This window comes from Uranotaenia lowii, chromosome 2 (assembly GCF_029784155.1).
Source record: "Uranotaenia lowii strain MFRU-FL chromosome 2, ASM2978415v1, whole genome shotgun sequence".
Taxonomy (NCBI): Eukaryota; Metazoa; Arthropoda; class Insecta; order Diptera; family Culicidae; genus Uranotaenia; species Uranotaenia lowii.
The window spans coordinates 335966489-335984531 of record NC_073692.1 but is presented as its reverse complement, the minus strand read 5'-3'; the positions used below and the strand labels follow the sequence as shown (position 1 = coordinate 335984531).

Here is an 18043-nt window from a genome sequence, read left to right as displayed (position 1 = left end):
ACTAAATTAATAGCGCCCAGGGATGAAAAGATAGACTTTTGATGTCTTGGACAACATTCCATAGTTTTACAAGGCGCATACTTTGAAATAAAGTATAGAGTCGAGGGGTCCACCAATAGCAAGATAAAAAAGCTGACTTTTTTGTTAAGCATTTTAGAGCTTTGGTTACTTCTACAAAGTTGTTTATCTTAACAATTTACATAACTTTGCTGAACAAGCCAAAGTTCTACAATTTCATTCTAAGGAGTTACAATGAAATTAAAAAAAAACCTTGAAAAAACAGTTTTTTAAATTTGAAACGTTGTAGGTAAGACAAACAAATTTCAGTCTTCGAAACAAAGTTGAAAAAAATTAAGATCTACAATTGTTTAGTACATTATGATGTGTTGTGAAATTGCTGAAGCGCTGAAGAAAGCATTTATTTAGTGTAATATATTAACGATTTCCAAAGAAAAGTTTGTCGAATTGCGCAAATTTTCGCACCATCAGTCAATGTGGATTTCAGTTTTGGTGTTAAGAGGAATCATTACCATATAAAACTAGCGTGGAACTCGAAGCAATTTTAAGATTGAAAATCTAGTATTTTGTTCACAAATATCACTATTTTTAAACACTTTATTAGTTTCTTTGATGCAATTAACTTGCAGAATTTGTAGAAGTAACCAAAGCTCTAAAATGCTTAACAAAAAGTTTCACGTAAATCGGTTCAGTAGTTTTCGAGTCTATATGGAACAGACAGACAGACAAACAGAAATTCATAGTCTCCATTCATTAGAATGGGAAGCGTCTATAGATACAATATATTATCAAATTCTGTTGATACTTATTTGTCAATCCAATAAATCATCTCATATTGCAAAACGTTTACGTTAATCGATTTTCAACAAAAATCCTTCAAAGATTGTTAAAATTTTGTCAAGTTTTGTAAATTTTGTATGGGATCCCCACCTTTTTTGAATTTGGAAGCTTTTGATAGTATTCTAAAAATCATTCCCGGTCTTGAAAACGGCTACACACAAAACTTCACATTAATCGGCTCAGTAGTTTCCGAAAATTGTTCGAATTTTGTTAAATTTATGTTAATTTTGTATAGGAGCCCCCTCTTTTTGGATTAGGAGGGGTTTAAAAGTAAAATAGAAATCATTCCCGGTCTTTAAAACGGCTTAACACCAAGTTTCACGTTGATTGGTTCAGTAGTTAGTTTTTGTAAATTGTTCAAATTGTGTTTTTAAAAAAAAAAAAATTATGAGAACCCCCCATTCCTTTAAGTCGGAGCGATTTGAAAGTATTTCAGAAACCATCTCCAACCCCAAAAACTCTTGCATATCAAATACCACATTGATCGGTTCAGTAGTTTTCGAGTCTATAGGGGACAGACAGGCAGACAAACATTCATTTTTATATATCTACAGTGAGTTATACACTTTTTCAAAGTAAATTCAAAGAAATAAAAATCGCTTTTACGAACTTTTCGAATAAATAGATAACTGCATTTTTAGGAGTTTTCTATTATTCAAAAGGTTTGAAAACAGATTTTTAAGAAATTTTCCTCCAGCGCTAAAGAATTTGACATTTGAGTTATAATACTTTATCAAACTGCTTAATTTATTCATAAACATAAAGTAAAATGATGTTTCAACCGTTATGGGTCAATTTTGAATCAGAAAAAAACAGGTTGGAATTCAAAAAAATTGATTTTTTTTTCAGTAAACCACACTTTTCCCAGTTTTGGTTCGTGGATGGCAGCACTATCTTGCTATTTACACATAAATTATTGTGATTTAAGCTAGTAAATTGTTTTAAGTATTTTTTACCCCTAGATGTATGCAGCAGCCTTATGCTTTTTCTTTAAAAGCATTTATAACAGAAAAAGTGTAAAATTTAATTTGACAACAAAACCTAAAATTACTGCAATCGGCACTTTATGCTTAACGACATAAGAATATCAAAAACTATAAATTATTAAACGATTTCATTTGTATTTGATTAAAACCAAAGGGGCCGATCTCATGGACAACTTAGCGGGGGAAGAGGCTTTGGAAATCTCCACGCTTGTCCACGGAGAGGGGGTAGCGGTTTTGGTAATGTCCACGTAGACATATCTAAAGGTATCTGGGAATGTTTTTGTTCATAAGAAAAATTTCACGACCTGTTAAATATTTCGAATTCTTACATATAGATATCTACTTTTTTTTAAACCAAATGCTCTCGGTTGCTTATCATGCTATTCAAGTAATAAAATAACGTACTTGTGACCAGGGTAGATATTTAAAGCAGTACCATATAATTAATTTTGATTCTAAATTACAGTTCGTGAATGCTTATAGATCAGTGATTCAAATAAAAAAAAAACAACACATGAATTCCCACAAAGAGAATCACTTTCGCTCATTTGTTTTTCGGGAAACTAAAGTCGATTTCAAATTTGTTTAAAATTAAAACTAACTAAAGCATTCTATTATTTCAACAGTATTATACAAACTTTCTATACTTATAGAAGTAAAATATCGAATAAGAAATCAATCATTTAATCGAATAAGTTAAAATTATTGATATTCAACAACAGAACATAGATAAAAATTAAATTCCAAATATGTCCACGCGGACAGAGGGGTTTACCAAATGTCCACGTTTGTCCAAGGAGAGGGGGGGAAGTGGGTAGAAAATTTCGCTTTCTTGTCCACGTGGTATCTGAACGGCCCCAAAGTTTGTTCCAATTTACCGTTTTTCTTAGTAGGCTTTTTTTTTTTTGTTTCGATTAGTAGGCTTAGTAGGCTGAAAATCGTATGTTTTTGTTAATTTGACAAAAACTGGTCAAACCAATAATCTTTACGACTACGTCAATTTGAAGTCCCATCAACCTTAAAAGTTTTGATGTACAAGCGGTATGATTATCTGTGGACATTAGGTTTTAAGAAGTCATTGAAGTTGAAAAGAGTTGACGGTATAGAACGTATTTTATTTAGATTTTTTTATTATTTAGCCTTCGATTCTGTTCTCGTTGAGAAGTTCTCTGTACCTTGACGGTTTCCTTTTCTGTCGCATAGGAAGCATTCTTTACAACCTAACGAAAACCTGCTTTTCGCATTACTAGCTTTGACGTACACTAAAGTGAAAAAAAAACATATTTTAACTTAAAACAGTTTGTGTTAACAGTTCGTTGAATATTAAGTTAAGTCATAATTTGTTTTACCAACTTTACGTCAATCACATTCATTTCATTCTATGTCTCTGATATATGTAGTTTGGAATACTTTGACTATGTCGATAATTAGGAACACATTAAAAATTGTGTTCCTAACTGTGGACGTAACCTTTTTCGAGTTTCTACATGGAAAAAATGGTTTTAAGATACATAGGGGAGATGAGGGCATAACGAGCACCCAGGGCATAATGAGCACTACGCTTTTCTACGAAAGTTCGTATTTTCGTAAATAAATTTTCATGAGGATTTGTTTCGTACTTCCTGTAGTATTAATTTTTCAAAAAAAAAAGGAATCTCCTTATCATCTTTACAGAGATATTTAAAAAAAACTAGCTTGGTTCTCAAGTTACGAAAATATTATAATTTTTGAGCACCACGAAATAAGCTCTTATGATCTTAAAATAACCTTGATCTATAATGTATGCACTGCAACATGATGTACACATTGTTTCTCAATTTTTACCATCATAAAATTTTTGATTTTTCACTTTTATCAATTTTAAAACACGTTTTTACTTAAATTTTTTGACTAGGGGCATATAGAGCACCATATTATCGAGGCATAATGAGCATTTTCTGCCGTAGAATCTAGCAGCGAATTAAAATTGATTTATAGCGCCACACCTTGACTAGTTTTCATCCGACGATTTAGCCTATTGGTAAGGTGTCGGAGAGGTAATCAAAAGACTAGAGTTAGATTTCTGTTCGAGGTGATTTTTTTCCATTCACAATTCATGATCGACTTTTTTTATTGTTACATTATACGGCTAGTAGCATCATCCTCCGAACAAAGCACTTAATGTATGAGCGTGCGTGAATTGTTTGTATTCTACAAACAGACCTAGATTATTTTGTTATTGCTTTGTTTGATGAATCTACGACTCACCTGACTTCATCGAATTGAATTCGCTGCTAGATTCCCCGGCAAAAACGCACATCTTGCTCTGATTAATGGTGCTCATGCTGCCTCAGGGGGGGTTCTCATTATGCCTCCACAGTGGCTGGTTTTCAGCTTTTGGCAAAATTTTTTAAAATGCATTTTTTAACGTTTTCATCTAGTTTTTCACGTTTCAGCCCGTTAGGGAATAGGCTTTTCAAGTGTCTGAACACGAAACAATAATGTAAACTCCATATTATAGCTATTTTCTATGGTTAAATAACTGTTTTCCTTAAGGTGGCCATTATGCCCCCATCTCCCCTATTACTAGAAAAATTATAAAAAACAATGCGACAAAAAATTTTAAAAAGTCGGTTGACCATTTCAGCTTTTATGTTCCATTTTTTAAAAAGTGCATTTTTAAGAAAAATGCTTATAATTCCATTCCACCTGGACATACTTTGAAACAATCTTTTTTTGAATAAGAATCCTGTGAGTTAGAAAATTCATTTTTTTATAAAATCAAAGTTCACATGATCCGTTACATGATTATTTTTTTATACTTGTGATAAGTGGAAAATAACGTCACAAACAGTCAAAATCAAACGGTATGTTATCATTAGCTACACAATCAAAATTAAGAACACCCACCCTGACAAATTTCTGCATTCCTCACAATAATCAACCTGCTGCATTAACTTGTATTTTTATTTTTGAACCACCTAAATTGGTAACTGCGAAGTGTACTTGGCCCAGGGAATCTTCACGAGCACCAGTTTTTTTTGACTAAAAAAAACTGAATAACTTCCGTCGTACAGACTTTTTTTTTGTTAGTTATATAAACCACTTTTTAATGATAAGTTTTGAATTAAATTCTATCTTTAACTTGTGGAAATATTTAATTTATACTTCGAATTCAGAAACTGAACGATTGATTAATCCTGTCATTTAACGACGAGCGATGTTTCCATTGAGGCACTCATAACTGGCATTAAAACCTTATCTCAAATCAACCTATTATTTAGTATTAATTTTTCATTTTTTGCCACATTCAAAAAACAACCGACGATTTCACCTCTGCAGGAGGTGCTGGCTGCATTCTTCGAGCGGTTTTGAGTTTCGCAACTTAATTTAATTTCACCCTTCGGTCCTGCTGGAGCTGCATCTGAGGAGTGCATTCAAAGGAAGAGGGCAGCTTCACACAAATAACACCCCATCGAATGGCAAAACAAAAATTGGCACCATGATGTATCATTTTTCGCGCCTCATTCACGCGAGCACTCGAAGCAGTGCGCAGGTATTACATGTTGGAACCCTTTGAGAAAGAATGGAAAAATAAAGGAAGGATACACCGAAAACCGCTACCAGTGACACCTGCCGTTGTATGTAACACTAGACTGAGTCGATTTGGGGTCATTTTCAAATTTCGCAAAACCTGGGGTCTTAAAAGATTTGTTTTGGTTCAAACTTATCCATGATTTTTTGCAGAAATATTAAGTAACGTTTATATGAGAAAATTTGAACTTTTGGGTTGGTATGGGAAAGTTGAATATATTGTACTGAACAATCAACATAATTTTTTTTTTCCTCTATGGAACCGAACTTACTTTTGATTTGTATGTCTTTTGGCATTAAAAAACTAAAAATTAAATTGACATCACTGCTGATGCCTTGTGAAGTTTTGCATGAAAAGTAATCATGCAATACCTCGCTAGGCACCCTGCAGTGATGTCAATTTAATTTATTGTTTTTCAATGTCAAAAGACATGCCCCCATTCAACGTCTCATAACTTTTTTGTATAATAAGATACGAAGTTACGATCTTGACCAAAGTTCTTCAGTGGAAAATTTCCTTTAGAAAATTTATAAATTGGCACAAAAATCATTATCAGGCTCGGTTTTCAGAAAAAAAAACAAAAATTATGTTGATTTTTCAGATAAAAAAGAAAAGTTTTTATTTTCACATATTTATAAATGTTACTTAAAATTCTGCAAAAATTCATGGATGAGTTTTGAATCAAAACGAAGTTTTTAAGACTTCAGGGATTGAGAAATTTAAATATGACCCCAAATCGACTCAGACTAATGTTACACTGGTCTTCTCGGAATGACCGAAAGATTGCTTGTGGGTACCCCAAGGCGGTCCTACCAGGCGCACTATTCTTTGGAGCCGATTGACCGATCAAATTCCATTTTTCAGTGATTTTGTTTTTGTTATCGGATTCATTTCATCTTTTGGTCTTTTTTTGGGGCAAGAGATACAAAATTGCTTTAGTTTTGGATTTCAGGCGATGATTTGTTTTTTCTTCTGTTTTTTTCAGTTTCTTTTAATCTTCTCAATGCATCCAACCAACGTTAATTGAGTACAATCGAGCGGAACCGATTGATTCAATTTGTTTTACCACCGGCTAATTTGCTGTGGTCTTCGTTGATTAGCCGCTGACACGTGGCAGCAAAAAAAGCCTAGGGGCTAGTAAAATATCTTTGCTCGAAAGTGTTGGAATTTTGTTACATTAGTATCAAACAAATCAGAGAAAGATTTTTTTCTGACAAGAATTAAAATTAACTGTTTTTGTTGTACGAAAATTAAGTTTAATAATCCATCCAGTATTGTGTTTTTTTTTTGTTAGTTTCTATAAATATACTTAAGAATCCTTTTTGTTGAAAACGCGGATTTCAGTGGTGAAATATAGTTAATCATTTTTTTTTTTTTTTTTTTGTACGGGATTCTCTGGGATGATTCATCCCTACCCAAGTTAATCTTTCTTCAGATTTGTTCGTCAAGTCCTTTAACAGCGACCCATTTAGCGATAGCTATTTGTCACTTTCCACTTCTCATATTCTCTAACCGGGAAAGTACTAATTTCTTGGAATGTTCCTTATTTTTGTATTCAATATCCGGGCAAACCCGGGTGAAACCCGGTAATCTGACAACTTTAAGATAAAGTTATGACCAGTCTTCTATGTCAGATAAAATACTGCCAGAGTTCAAATAATTTTCACATTTTTATTGAAATATTTATCAATCTTACTCAAGCTTCTCGAAAATCAAATAAAAAAACACTTAAAGTGTTTCGGTTTTTATTCAAATTCTGCATTAAAATTTCAATTCGCTAAAAGCTTTTGGTGTGACGTATTAAACGATGTTTATGCCTGATAAAACTTTTTCGAATGACATGTTAATGATTTTCAAATTTTAAATTAGAATTTCCTGTATTTTACAATTTTTTAGGATGTAAAAACAGAAACTGATTTTCTGATACTTTTTTGGGATTAACATTTGTTCTTAAGTAAAATGTCTGTATTGATATTTGATTCAAGTTTAGGAACACTTGTGTCTTTCCTTGTTTCAAGCAAGTGAAATTTACCTTCCCAAGACATTTCAGCTGGGAATCGCAAAAAAAAACCTGAACCTTCAACTCAACCACACACTTTTTGATGGTTTCATTTTTCAACTCCCCGATGTGTTGTTCTTGGGATGTTGTTTTTATTTTTATGGGCAGTTAAAAGAAAAAAGTCTTAAGGACCGAAGGGAGTTGTGAGCAAAAAAATACCCCTATACAGCCGAACCGCAAGGTACTTTTTGTGCTTTCTTCGATTTTGCGGTTTTTTTTCGGATCTGTTGGGAATTTGAGTGTTGTTACCCTGCAAAAAAGCGGAGCCTATGCCGCCGAAAAGAGGTGCTGAATGGAAGCGCCCAAAGGGTCGTCTTCTCATGTTGAGCTTTAAATCATGTTAATTAGATAATTAATTGGGCTGTTAAAAGCACGCGGACAGGATGCCGACCCGAGTCGGAAAGTGCGAAAGTGGACCAGATGTTTTTGCTTGTTGCGTTATTTTTCAACACGAATTTACGTTGGTCCGAGCCCCGAAGATTTAGCGCTGCGTCACGCAAGGATGCTGATAGTTTTGGTTTGCTTTGACTATGAGTTTAATTTTCTAAAATTAAACCAAGATTGAAAATATTTTAGCCTAAATTAGTCATATGTTTTTGTGAAAAACGATTAGCCATTGGCAAGCAACAAACTTGCACGGACATGTAAACAGACATGATTTGAAATCTATGTTGTGTATTTTTTTTTGTAATGTAATAGATAACTGTTATTAAAAATAGTAAATCAATGTGAGAACAGATTTCTTACTCAACCCTCTTATGAAATTTCACTTTGTCAGCTTAACTTAGGTTGATTTAAAGATTCAATTAAAGATAAAAAAAAAGAAAAAAATGTAAGAAGAAAATGTAAGACAAAAAATAAGAATCCTTGGTTTTCTTCTATAACACCCTTGTTTTATTTGCTGAATAAATAGTTTATATTTTGAAACCATGACTGATACATTATTTAACCATCAAAAAAGTTAAAACCATTAAATCACATGTAGAACTTGCGGTTTTCTTTAATTGATATTTTTCGGTGATTTACGACGAAAAATAAAAATGCTGTTTTTTTACGATTCGGCTTGAGGAATTTCAGCTATCCTCAGAAAAACTATATATTTAAATCAAAAAGAAATAGAATATAAATTTTACAATTTTTTTCACAATTAATTAATTTTCTTTTCACATAATTCAAAATTTCAAAAAACTATTCTAGTGCACACTGTCGAAAAACTCACTACTTGTTTTGCCGCGTGTTTCCTTTCCCGCATAGTGATAAACCGTACAACTAATCATCAGTATTATACTGATCTGATAACGCTAATCGTTGCTGTTCTTAACATCACTATTCGTGTGTCCAAACTTACCAGTATACGCTGAGATTATACAATATTAATTTTGAAAGATACGATTAATAGTTTAAAAAACTAATAGTGTCGTGCGTCTTGACTACAGTGAAAGACGCGCCTTCACTGTTTTCTCTCGAAAAAGTGATTGCGTACACCAGAACCTGAACGAATTCTTTCCGTTTTTTTTCACGGGATTCCCGAATTCCTCGACGTTTATCGTGGTGGCTGTTTGGCATCGACGGTACCGAATTTTCTCCCGGATCAGTCATCTTTTAGAAGAAGAATTGGTAAACAAAATTTAGAATTTATTACGATTTTTTAAAATAATTTTTGGTTTTGTTTTTGAAATCAGTGCAAAATGTTTGAATTGCCGGAATCGGGCGGACGGATGTTCTTCAGCGGAAGGCCTGGATTCAGGTAAGAAACGTTCATAACTAGGTAAACTAAAAAGAATCTTCTGAACTTGGTGATCCAACTTGTAAGTTTTTCAATTTTCTATGAAATTTGCTATTTATTTTTTTTAGGTTAGTTTTCGATTTCGCTAAATTAACATTTCCGGAACGAACTGCTTTCGCATGTTGGGGGCTCAGCCGTTACCTCAACCTCGAACAACTGTGATGGTTGGAGATGGTTGGTGCTAATCTCATATGTAGCATAATTGACATCCCATGCACCAATAAAACGACGAAAGCAGGAGCGCTTCTGACAGGTACAGTTTTAAAATTCGTATAAATAAAATTGCCGTTTATTTATTCAGATTTTTGAATCCATCCATACAGATCGTCAAAGTTCAACAAAAACCCGTCCAGCATTATCATACCGGATGAGCACCACAGCAGCAGAAGCGATAGCGAGTTCGAGCGGAAGAGCAGCATCAGTAACATAGTCATCGATAAGGACGGAAGCTAGTGAAAAAGTATAGCTTCGATTATTGTCACATTTTTATCGCCAAGGTATGGACGACGTTGCTGGCGTAGCTCATTATTGACATCTAAGGAACCGTGCGCCGAAAATTGTAGTGAATTTGAAGGCTGAAAACGTGGTAATCAACAGCACCAACATAGCCACGTAAAGATTTCCATGTCGTCTTTTTCCCCGCCGCTGCTGTCGCAGAAATGAAACCGTGGATCCGTAGTATTTTGAAGGACTCGAGAAAAGGTATTCATATAGGTTTAACTTACAAACACAAAAAACACTTACACAAAAAAGCTAGATCAAAGTTGTAAATCTTGACGCAGGATTGAAATTTCTGATACAACATTCTAAGAATTCAAATTGAAACTAATTTTTACTTTATTTATTTTTTATTCATCGAATGCAAAATAAAAAAAATTATTCGAAACATTTAATCAGAAATCATATGGAAATTATTGAATTCATAACTCAAAATACCTTTTAATTTAGCTTTGCTTGAACATCAATTAAAATATAATTAAAATAGTTAATCGACCTATTCTTCGAAGAATCAAATAGTTTACTTTTACATATGTTTCAGGTTTCAAGCGTCTAGTCGTGATTTCTTTTTTTGCGGTACAACGGTCACTGCAGACGGCATCGTATACCCAACTGGACTTCTGGATTCACCGCACCTGACGGTAAAATTTTGTTATTTTTTTTCTATATTTGTTTGTAATTCAGTTTTTTTTCTTTTTCAGATAAAACGGAAAAAATGCGCCATCGGTAACCTGGCGCACTGCGTAAATGTAATCGGGATCCGGAGATTGTGAGACGGCATCGTATACCCAACTGGACTTCTGGATTCACCGCACCTGACGGTAAAATTTTGTTATTTTTTTCTATATTTGTTTGTAATTCAGTTTTTTTTTCTTTTTCAGATAAAACGGAAAAAATGCGCCATCGGTAACCTGGCGCACTGCGTAAATGTAATCGGGATCCGGAGATTGTGAAAAATATTCTCGTACCTCTAGTAGAGGTTGATGTTATAAATAAGCATAAACCCTACCAGAAAGTGGATAGCGCTTGTTTAATTTTATATCTTTTTTTTAATTGATTTGGATGTCACTGATCTTTATTTGTACCTATACATTTAAAAGCTACCTAAATTGAAGAAATAGAAAAATAATATCCAGGAGCGTAAAAGATGAGGTAATTATCATCCCAACAAATGTGGAGGTAAGCGCAGCATTTCAATTCAGAAACGAAATTCATTAGCAGATATGAAGATTAGGTATGATTTGTAATTTGTAATTTATTAACTTTAACGCAGCTTGTCCTTACTTTTAGGAAATCATATAATTAAAAATAACATATAATTAAAAATTGAGATTTAAAAATGGTTATAATAATCAATATTTGTTATTAAAAATAATTAGTCAAAAGTATGTATGCAAAATTGTGACTATTATGGTGATACGATTTATATGATCTTGTAAATTCAACAAAAATCTAATGTAATTAATCGAAATCCATTTTAGAATTAAATAAATTATTTTAAATGAATTACAACATGAATAATATTCTTCTTTATTATTTATCGTAAAACTATCTTTTAAAGATACGCTTTAGCATCCAGAATGATTCAAATCGACGATAAGATAACGATTACATCTATCGTTTTACTTCATTTCGGATCTATAGAAAAAAGCAAAAAAAATGAATGGTTACTCTACTTAACGACCCGTTCGCTGTATCGTAAAGTGCGTCCAAACGATTCCACTTCATGGAAAAAAGACTACCTTAATCGTACATCAATAATCCAAAACTATAAAGCTAATCTTTCGTGTGTCTTAGGAAGAAGATAATGGATATCGTTGTTGTATAATACTGATTCATGCGGGTTTCCTTTACGGCCGTTGTACGATATTTGAAATCGATTTAATTTAATTTAATTTATTTTATTAGAGAGGCTTGCTTGGTAGATTCGCCTCTAATTTGAAATCGACGTCAGATAGATGCTCCTAGTCAGCTATCGTCTTGGTGTGCTTCCGATTGGTTCGACGTCGGTTTGGTTTTCGGTTGTCAAATTTATATTCTGTTTCTTTTCAAATTAAATCTAGAGTTTGTTTTGATTAGGTCGTACAGAGTTCCGAAAATCAAACAAACAAAACAAACACTCAGGATGCGTTTCTTGTTGGAAACATTCTGATTGTATAATGGGATAGCGCCTCTCCCAACTGCTTCGCCTGGCTGGTATGCAATCTCGATCAGCGCTCCACTCAGCTATGCAAACCGAGTCGCGTCATTCAGAATCATCGATTCTGCAAACATCGCATATCGGAGATGAGTGAGATACAAACTGATCCATTCTGAATGTCGCTCACTCAGTATCTGCCTGTTTTATTTGAAATTCAAAATTGTTTTTTGCAGGACAAACAGTTGTGACGGACGATAGTTTACACAGAGGAAGTGAACATCTTTCCCTCACAAACACAATACAATTTGATTTTGGTCACACTGATGTTAAAAAACGTTATAAAAACAAATAAATTTATTAATTTGCTTTGTTCAAAGTCAAACAAAATACGTTAATGATAGGTTTCATGTATCACTCACTCACTGCCTGGTCCATTCACTCCTGATCGAAGAACAACATGATTCGCCATATGCATTGCGCATCGGTGAGATTCCAATTTGATGACCTGTTTTGACAGCAATCATCGTGCGAGGTGATCTGTATTTTAGCGATGAATTGAACAATCTATGATCAGGTAGGTCCAGTAGCAATCAATAACGAAACCTGGCCGCTGTACGTTCAGGTGCGAAGTGCAATCAGAAACATTCATTGAAAATGAGTGATATTCGGAATACTGAGGTCGTATGAACCAATACAAACAAAATTGAGTTATTGGCAGCAAACGATTCATAAACATGTATTCTATGTTAGCAAAAAACTTGGTCTCAATTGATCAATAAATAACTTTAACAAAATGATTTGAATTTAGGACGCATAATGACTTTCTCACTTTCGAGTGTAATTTGGTTTTTGCGACTTTTTGCACTGCACTGGATTGGCGTGCAAAACAAAGGTCGCAAAATAACAGTTCGGCGTGTTGGTTTTTGCGACCTTGTGCATTTTCTCCAGAAAATGCTCCGCCGAGTGTAGTAGAGCTTGAAACTTTTTTTTTTAAATTAGTAAGTAAAGGGTGGTAAAGGTGGTTTAAGTCATCTCAGTAGGTTAGATGGTCTCAATTTGTTTCTGGGTAAGTAAAATAAGTGATAACTTTAATGGCTAAACAAGCTTTCACTTTCATAATTATGTTACCACAGCATCAGCCAGCTTTGGGAAAGATTCCACTATGGATTTTGTAGTCATGGATGTACAGCTATTTCCGGTCGAATAGAAACCTGAAGGGCAGTTCCTCGAATCAACAATTCTAGGCTGCAGCAGCGATGGAGAGGGGATTTCTTCACTGGAGCAGGAAAAGAGATTTAGGCATATGGTCCGCCCCTCAAAATTGTAGATCTAGTAATAGAATCCGAAGATTCTGTAGAGCACATATCACCAGCAGGGATCTAAACAACGCTCCAGTGAGAAACGCAAGTCCTTTTTTCTTCTATACTTTTTTTAAAGATGCTTGGCATTTTGCCACTTATTAAATTACTTCAAATCACATGTGTCACTCAGCACAAAATGTGCTGTCTATCCTGCATGATGTTCAACGTGGCGCTAGAAGGTGTTATTCGACGAGCGGTGGGCGAAATGCGGGGCACGATTTTCAACAGATCCAGTCAACTTATCTGCTTTGCCGATGACATTGATATAGTCGGCAGATCATCTGCGGCGGTGGAGGAGATCTACCGCAAACTGAAACGCGAAGCAGGAAGGATTGGGTTGATGATTAATACGTCCAAGACGAAGTACATGCTGGCCTGCGGATCCGAGACCGACCGAACCCGCTTGTCCAGTAATAACAAGGTCATGATCGACGGCGACGAGCTGGAGATAGTCGAAGACTTTGTCTATCTCGGCTCACTGGTGACCGCAGACAATGACACCAGCCGTGAGATCCGGAGGCGAATTATCAGCGGAAGTCGTGCCTACTATGGACTCCACAAGCAACTGCGGTCGAGAAGACTTTGCCCTCGTACGAAGTGTAACCTGTATATGACGCTTATTAGACCGGTTGTTCTCTACGGGCACGAGACATGGATATTGCTCGAGGAGGACCTGCGTACACTCGGAGTATTCGAGCGACGAGTGTTAAGAACCATCTTTGGCGGCGTACAGGAGAACGGAGTGTGGAGGCGAAGGATGAACCACGAGCTCGCGCGACTCTACGGCGAACCCAGTATCCAGAAGGTGGTGAAAGCTGGCCGGATACGCTGGGCTGGACATGTTGCGAGAATGCCGGACGACTGTCCTGCAAAACAGGTGTTCGCTACGAATCCGGTAGGAACAAGACGAGCGGGGGCGCAACGAGCGAGGTGGTTAGACCAAGTGGAGCGTGATCTGGCGAACGTGGGGTGCCCGAGAAATTGGAGAACGGTTGCTATGAACCGAGTGAATTTTAGGAATTATGTTCGTCAAGTTATGTCGTGAGACGGAATACTATGTAAATAATAATAAATAAATAAATAAGTGTCACTCAGCACAAGAGTCTTGTCATATCAAGTCTTAGATTTTGAAGCTTTTAATCAGGAATCCACGAAGTTTAGGACAAAATAACTGGAGTTTTGGATAAAATTTGTCCATGTGCAAAACGACGTTCGCACCATATGCGTAATGCGAAAGGGCGCAAGTGCATGTTCACTCGAGCAACTAAATTTATGCCTGAATCGAATGCATTAGCCTATTTCTCATCAACTTTTGCATCGCATATACAATTTTCAGACTTTTCTGAGCAATACATACAACGACAGATTTCAGAATTTCGCTGAGCCTCATTTCAACATAAAATGGATTAAATGTGCACTCATCAAATTTTTTAGTCATTTAAAGTGTCGTATTTGTATGATTTTATTATATTATTAAAAAATTTAATTCAGGGCAGAAAAAAAGCATGAAGTGAAAGTCAATATACTTCAGATTTGGTCATCAGTATGTTGGAATTCTATGATTTAATACTAAAATTAGTCACGCTTTTAAGTAGTCTCTTCATAAATAATTCATCACTATAAGGCATAAGGGTTGGCTTTAAAGTGACACGTATCTTTTATATTTGGGAACATAATATTTTTTATTCATCAAAACTCATTGATACTTATGAAAACATAGTTATAAAATCATTAAAAATATTTTCCAAGATTTTTTTAAAATAACCTGCAGATGGTCTGTAAAACCAAGCACTTTTAAAAGTTCAGTATTTATGAGCTCTCAATCTATCTAAGTTCATATCAATCGAAAGTTTTTCAATACCACTTCAACCAAACGTGTTATATTTGATGCAAAACACCCATTTTTTAGGACTTTTCGACATAAATGTCATTTTTTTAACACCCTAAAAATCAAAATTTGTTTTTTTAGAAGCAACTGATAGCAGACATTCGGACGATTTAAGGTGGTTGTATTTATGTTAATCGATTCAGTAGATTTGACTCTATAACCAAAACAATAATCTGGGTCTAAATGATCCTATTATATGCTCTAGTAACCCTTATCGAAAATCTAAAAATTGAAAATGGTTGAGCTCCTCATTCAAATTAAACCACAGGTTAATATTCATCAAAATTAACTCAGTTTAATTTTTTTTTGTTTTTCATCTCTTCATCCCCCAAATTTTTAAAGTTGCTGTCAAAAGAAATCGCCACACCATTATTTTGGTTGTTTAATTCTTCTTTGGAAACAAGTATTTTTCCTGCAATATGGAAAGAATCTTTTTTGGTTCCAATATTCAAAAGTGGCATCAAATCTGATGTACGGAATTATCGTGGAGTTGCTATATTATCCTGCATTCCTAAATTATTCAAATCCATGTTGATAGAAATATATTCTCACAAGCAAAAAATTTAATCTCGAATAAACAAAATGGTTTTTTCAAAGGCCGTTCTACGACCACTAATTTACTACATTTTGTAACATTTGCTATAAAGGCGATGGAAAACGGCAATTTCGTTGAAACATTGTATACTGATTTTAGTAAAGCATCCGATAGGGTCGACATTCCTTTGTTACTTTTCAAGATAGCTAAGTTTGGGTTAAATCATAGATTTTTACAATGAATCCTGTCATATTTAACTGGTAGAACACAAAGAGTACGATTTGAAGGAAGTCTATCACCAGTTGTAAATGTAACATCAGGTGTTCCTCAAGGTTCTCATCTTGGCAAGTTACTGTTGATTTTATTTGTAACGATGTTGACTACATCTTAAAAGAATTAAATGTTTCAATGTACGCAGACGATATGAAAATTTTTCTGGAAATACGTAACCCATCGGATATTGAAGTGTTTCAACGTGGACTAAATTGTTTTTTTTTAACTGGTGCTCAAAATGTTTACTAGAGCTTAATGTAAAAAAATGTAACGCAATATCATTTTCGAGAAAGCAACTAATGAGACAAGAATCAATAAAATTAGGTCAAAATAAAGTTGAAAGGTAGTCAAGTGAGAGACTTAGGAATCTTATTGAACTCTAAACTAACCTTCGTTGTCCATTTTAATAATATTATCTACAAGGCAAGTCATATGTTTGGATTTATCAAAAGCTTTAGTCTGCAATTTAATACACAATAAAAACTTTGTGTGTAACTTACGTTAGGCCCCCTTCTTGAATACTGCAGTGTAGTGTGGTCTCCATACCAAGAAGTTCACATAAATCGTATTGAGTCAGTACAAAAGCAATTCTTGTTGTTTGCCTTGCGTAAATTAGGCTGGACGACTTTACCTCTTCCATCATATGAATCTCAATGCATGCTTATTAATTTAAATACACTGAAAATTGAAGAGTTTTTGCAATGATAGCCTTCATAAATGATTCTGTGACTCAAAAAGTGAATGCTCCAGAAATTTTAGAAAATCTTAACTTTTACGCTCCCACTAGATCTTTAAGAAACTGGAATTTATTTTACATCAATAGTCACAGAACAAATTATGCCAAAAATGTACCAATTAACGGAATGATGTCATGCTATAATATGTGTTATGAAAATCTAGATGTGACAATGAACAGAAATAAACTTAAAAAACAATTCTTCTGGATTAATAAGGCATAGTATATAACTAGTTATAAACGTATTTGTAAATGAAACGGTTTACAAAAGATTGACGACAATAAATAAATGTGTTATGATTTTTTAATTTATTCATGTAGAAGAGAGTATTCCTGAATGCTAATACTAAGAAGAATGCATATTAACTCCAATATTCAAATAGATACGCGTCTAAAAACTATCTGCACATGAGCAGACATCTGCTTTCTAAACCGTGGAGAAATATCTTTATTGAAATTTGATACAGTTTTCGTGAAAATGGTGATATAGATAATGAAAATAGTCATAATAGCCGATTTCTGAAACCAGGTGGGATTAATGCGCATTTTCACGTTTTGCAATATTGTCGTATAATTAACTTGAAAATGGTAAAAACTGATGAGCAAACGTCAAAGCTGAAATTTTGGTAAATTTTAGATATCTTACGTTCTTTTGCATAAAACATAGATAGGGTTGCCATTTAATGGTTATATTTCGTTCAGATGATATTATTTATCAAAGAAGAATTACGATCTTCTATTTTCACTGTTAGATTTTGATAAGTGCTTAGATTTAAAATTTGCGTTGCAATTCAATTTGTATTCAAACTCTAAACTTAACATATAAAAACCCTACCTCGTCTTTAGATTGTTCTGTTCTTCTGTTTTTACAAAACTGTACTACAAAAACATAATATTTTTATTTAAAAGTTTTGAATCAATTTAAAACTTTCCCCAAGACTTCAAGTAATTTTGCGTTCTGCGAAAAAAGTTAAAGAGGTTTACAATTTGTTTATTTTTCTTCGTTTTTATGAAGTTTTCAGCAAAATTGAATTTCAGATTAATATTTTAAAATAAAAAATTCAATCGTTTTGAATTTTTAAACAAATTTTGTTAAATGTATTTGAATTTTTCAAAATTTATTCAGTAATGTCAAAAATACTTTCAGTGATTTATTTGCAAATTTTTAAAAACTGTTGAATAAAACTTTTTTTGGATCATGCATCATCATTTTAAAAATATAATTCCTTAATTGAATTAAATAGGTAAAACAAAAAAAGAAATCAGAATCAGGTTTTTTTTTCAACGTAAATTTTTTGGTTCATAATTCATCAATGATTAGTTTCACTTAAAACTGATGCATTTTAAAG

The 18043-nt window shown here is 33.8% G+C and overlaps 1 long non-coding RNA gene across 1 annotated transcript; it reads left to right on the top strand.

Annotated features, from left to right (window-relative positions):
* The first annotated feature begins 8903 nt into the window (after positions 1-8903).
* On the top strand, positions 8904-10588 carry LOC129749533 (uncharacterized). The gene is made up of 6 exons (XR_008738072.1): positions 8904-9094; positions 9160-9224; positions 9332-9516; positions 9587-9965; positions 10303-10402; positions 10463-10588. It is a non-coding gene; the product is annotated as an uncharacterized LOC129749533 (long non-coding RNA).
* The last annotated feature ends 7455 nt before the right edge of the window (positions 10589-18043 follow it).